The sequence below is a fragment of the Macaca thibetana genome, chromosome 2, assembly GCF_024542745.1.
Source record: "Macaca thibetana thibetana isolate TM-01 chromosome 2, ASM2454274v1, whole genome shotgun sequence".
Classification (NCBI taxonomy): domain Eukaryota; kingdom Metazoa; phylum Chordata; class Mammalia; order Primates; family Cercopithecidae; genus Macaca; species Macaca thibetana.
Genome location: NC_065579.1, coordinates 123907471 through 123912539, shown reverse-complemented (window position 1 = coordinate 123912539; position 5069 = coordinate 123907471). Strand labels below are relative to the sequence as shown.

Here is a 5069-nt window from a genome sequence, read left to right as displayed (position 1 = left end):
TTGAAGTATATCAATGGGTGGCTGTTATTCTCATTAGCAGTTCTTAGTTATCTAGAGAGTGCTTTAGAAAGAAAACATGATGCCCCTGAGTAGCAACAAGTATGGTTTCCTTTATGTGTCCAATGTCATTGTGATTCAATTTTTTTAGTCTATTGAAAATCCAGAAATCACTGAGATCTACCCCAGTCATTACATTCACAACAAAAGTACCATGTGTCTCCTGTCATGGTGGGCTAGACCTTCATTCCCTCTGGGTCAAACAGACCTGGGATCAAATTGTAGCTACTGACTTGATAGTTATAGGACCATGAGCAAGTTATTTCACCTGCCTGGGTTAATTTTCTCATGTGTAGAATGGAGCAAAAAAGGGTGATGATTACTTCACAGGGTCACTAATCAAATGAGACCACATGTACAAAACACTTAATGGACATGAGCACGGCTTCTTGTTACAAATTAATGAACGTCTGCCCACTCACAATCCTTTAGCTATAAAATATGCAAGCAGTATATATGCTCTTGTCTCAAATTTGAATAACCAGCAGGAAATCTTTGAAAGGCAGAAACACTCTGAAGAAAACGATAGTGCTGTAGGAATCATATGACCTCCTTTTAACCTTGGTTTTAAAATTGTACATAAAAGAAAAATAAAAATCAAAGATAACTAATTGGCTTGGGTGAATACATTATGGCATATTAATATAATAGCTGATTTGTATGTTTTGTGTTTGCATGTACATTTTAAAAAGTTTGGACTATGTATGTCAAAGGTACTCATTTAGGGTAGTGAACTTGCAAGTAATTTTTCATTTCTACTTTATGTATTCTTTATATTGTCAAAAACTTCTCAGCGGGGTGCGGTGGCTCACGCCTGTGATCCCAGCACTTTGGGAGGCCAAGGTGGGTGGATTACCTGAGATCAGGAGTTGGAGACCAGTCTGGCCAACATGGTGAAACCCCATCTGTACTAAAAATGCAAAAATTAGCTGGGCGAGGTGGCGCACCCCTGTAATCCCAGCTACTTGGGAGGCTGAGGTGGGAGAATTGCATGAACCCAGGAGATGAAGGCTGCAGTGAGCTGAGATGGTGCCACTGCACTCCAGCCTGGGTGACAGAGCGAGATCTCATCTTAAAAAAAACAAAACAAAACAAAAAAAACTCCCATGAGCATATATCTATACTTAGTACAGATAAATAAATAACTTTAAATTTAGAAAATAAAATATTTATGATACATGTTCTTATTAATTCAATAGCTGAATCTCAAGTCACACTCCTTCATACTGTATAAGACTGAGGGCTTGAAATGGGGATCTGGGGAATTTCTAACACCCTCTTGCATCAAAACCATTTTATTATATATACAGCAGTTGGTAGGTCCTGAGTTTTCACCTGGAAATTCTATATTTCAAGACAGAATTGTTTCCTCTTCATGCTCCTTGCTGTCACTTTGTCCATATATATTTGTCTCATCACAACAACTAAATTATGAGCTTCTGAATAGCAAGACTCATTTCTTTTATCTTGTTTGTTGCAGTATTTTTGTTTGGTTGTTTTTTTAAAAATTTTTTTTTAATTTTTTTTTTTTTTTTTGCATAGTACCTATCCTAGAGTTAGGTATTTGCTAGTCGCACAAAAGAGTAAGTGTTGTTTTCCCTCTGGATGTGGTTACCCCAGCCAAGTCTATAATATATAATACAGAATCCAAATAGGTAGTCCATGAGTAGGTTTCAGGTAGTTCCTATGGACATCCTATGGACATTTCAGTGGTTCCAATCTTTACTGTACAATGATTTCACCTACAAAGCTTTAAGAAAATCCTGATGCCCAAACTCCACCCCCCAGAGATTCTAATATAATTGCTTCCTGTATTGAAAACAAACAAACAAATAACAAAATAACAAACAAATAAACAAAAACAGCCCCCAGAACTCTAATATGCAGCCAGGTTGATAATTCTGTATTACGATAAAATAAAGGAAAAAAGTTTTGTAGGTTCAATTGTGTTGTGGTTTTAATTTTGCTGTTTTCCATAAATACTCCATAAATATTTATTTTTCACAAGATTGAAGTTGGAAAGAAAGCAGTCTCCCTCCTTTAATAATAATAGCTAGTATTTATTGAGCATTTATCATGCATGAGGCACTATTCCAAATGCTTTCCATATATTGACTAATTTAATCCTTATAATAACCCTATAAGTAATGCATTATTATTAACCCTGTTTAACAGAAAAAGCAAATGAAGTCTAGAAAAGCTGAGTATTTTGAAAAGCTGGGCTTCAAACCCAGATAGAACAACCCTAGAGCCCCCATTTTTAAGCCAGAGCCCCTTTGCTCCAAGAAAATCCGGTAAATATCCCACATCTTCAAGGAAATTCTTCTGGACTACTCTCACCCATACAGATGGACCTTTCTGACATCTCTTATGTTGCATTTTTGTGTAATAGTCTGTATCCAGTTTTTTCCCCAAACGTAATAAATGCCAAACACTTCTTAGATGCCCAGCCTTGTGTTGTACATCTTACCTGCATTGTTCCATTTTGCCTTACACTCTGTAGTGTTCTCTAACAACTGTGCTACATGTATTTATTTTCTCTCTGGAGAAATTGTGGCATTTGTGAGCACTGGGCAAACCATTATTCACTGCATCACTCCCCTACCTGGGGTCCTTATGCTCCAGTACCTGTTGAATAGATTGTTATTGTGCAATGGGTAGGGAGTTACCACACCTGCATTTATAGATAGGCACTGCCACTTTCCAGTTTCATACTATTGGGCAGGTCAACTAACCTCTCAGAGCCTCAGGTTCCTCCTTAGTAAAACAGGTCTCCCTTAACTCAACTGACACAGAATAGCTATTGCTATGTGCCTTATGCTGAACAAGGCAAAGGTAGACCCTGGCCCCAGGGGGCTTTCAGTCCACTCCCATTCTCCCAGGAGAATGCAATGAGATGATGCCAAGTGAAGTGCTTATTTAGCTCAAGTCTTGGGGGGAGGGGGTGGAGGCAGGGCATGTAATTACCACTCAATAAATGTTAGCTATTCATTCAATATATTCTATTTAATTAAAAGCAAACAATCCATTCGACATCAGAAGCAAATGTAATTAAACCTCATTCTGCACACATACAATATTCCACATCATGCCATCTTGAGCCTTTACTACTTCAGATCTTGCTTGCTACTTGCTCCCTCATGTCAGTAGCAGCCACACCAGGGCCTGCGAAATCAAGATGCCCAGTGCTCCCATTCTTTTTCTAGACTGGTGACCTGTCAAAAAAAAAGGGAGGAAGGCGGAGAAAGAGGGGTAGGGGAAGGAGGAGGAGGAGGGGAAGACGGAGGAGAAGGAGGAAGAAAGGCCAAAACCAGGGTCACTGAAACTGTGGAGTCTTTAAAATATTGACATTGGATAAATCAATTTAATTTTCAACAAAAATCCAAAGCTATGTGATTGTGTAGTTGTGAGAATTATTTTTAAAAATGGATTTGCTTTTTTAAAATAAATTAATTCATAGTGTGTAGAGAAAAATTAATTCATGGTAGGTAGAGGAGTGAAGTCTGGTCACGGGACATATATTTAAGGCTGTTTGGGAAGTATTTTCTCCCAGCCCTGTCAGAGCACCTTTGGTGCTCTCCTTGTCAACTCATTCGAAGAGAATAGAAAAACTCTCAATAGGAAGTCGTTAATGAAGAATCCTCCTTTCCTCTCCTTCCTCTCCCATTTGCTGTGTTACACTCAGCACCAGATCAAGTTGGAATCTCTGCCCTGTCACTCATCAGCTATTTTGAGCTAACCTCTCTGAGCCTCCCTAGTTTCCTGTGAGGAACGCATAATAAAACAAAAATTGTTCTTAAGAATAAATGCCTGGTATGGGATAGGCTCGCCTTTTTTTTTTTCTTTTCCTTTCTTTCTTTCACGTGCAATGGCTTCAGATTTGCGGGGATCTCAGAAGTCATTTCGCCAGCCCCTCTCGGGTGGCTGGGTGCATTCTGCGCCTCCCTCAGCCACCGGTGCCTCATACCCTTTATTCTAACAGCATTCAGGTCCTGGGATGCCTGAAGCTGGGGAGGCAGAATCAAGTCCCGCCCAGCGCTTGGAGGAGTCAGAGGGAGCGATGGAGAGGCGCGGGCTGGTGACCCCCTCTTTCCCCTCCTCCTGGCACCGGCGCCCTTTCTCTGTCGGGGAAGGCTAGCCCAGCCCGCAGCCGCGCGCGGCTGGGGCCGAGGGCGCCCCCTCCCTTCCTCCCTCTCCCCCTCCTCTTCCTCCCCTCCCGATACAATGACTGGGCCGGAACAGCGCATCAGCCGAGCCTCATTGGCAGCGGCCGCCCCAGCCCCCGGAGAGGCGGCGGGCGGGGGCAGCTGGGGAGAGAGGGAGCCGAAAGCCCCGGCTGACAGCGAAAGGAGGCAGGCAGGACCGAAGGACGCGAGAAAGGCGGCCCGGGGCACAGCTGTAAGTGTGGATCAAAGCGAGGACGCACGGCGAGCGGCGGTGGCGGGGGCGACCTGCAGACCCGGGCCGGGGGATGCGGCAGGCGCTGGCTGCCCAGAGAGCCCGGGAGTCGGGCTGCGTGGCTCACGTGCTGAACTGGAGCTTGGACAGAGAGGAAGAGGAAGAAGAGGAAGGCAGCTGCCGCCGAGAAAGGCACAGCGCAGAGCGGACTTGCAGGACTGGCGCAGAGCCGGGTCTCCAGGTCCCGCGCGGTGCGCAGCCGAGACAATAAAGTAGCGGTCTACAGCCCCGGAGCGCCGCAGGGAGGAGGCGGCTGAGCAGGTAGGTGGGCGACCGCCCCAGGCTCCCCAAGCGTGCTGCCAGGGCGCGGCCGCAAGACGCGGCCACAGGCGCGCCCGGTGCGCCCCGGGCGCAGCGCGCACGTTTGGAGACCCCCAGCGGAGGTGCGGATCCCCAGAGCTTGGGAGAGTAGAAAACCCCGCCCTGGGGTTCAGGGTCTGGTGCAGCCTCCGCTGGAGTCCCTGGGGCACTTGGCACGGCTCTTTGGTCGCTTTGGTGGTATGGAGACAGGAAGTTTGGCGGTTTCGAGGCGTTGGCGTTGGTGGGGTTTGTAA

At 45.1% G+C, this 5069-nt stretch overlaps 1 protein-coding gene across 1 annotated transcript in view; it reads left to right on the top strand.

The window, feature by feature from the left end:
- Positions 1–4267: 4267 nt before the first annotated feature.
- FRMD4B (FERM domain containing 4B) overlaps positions 4268–5069 on the top strand; it is a 360926-nt gene continuing 360124 nt past the window's right edge. The window contains exon 1 of the mRNA XM_050781288.1: positions 4268–4776. The gene's annotated coding sequence lies outside the window, so the exon portion shown is untranslated. The remainder of the gene's footprint in view (positions 4777–5069) is intronic.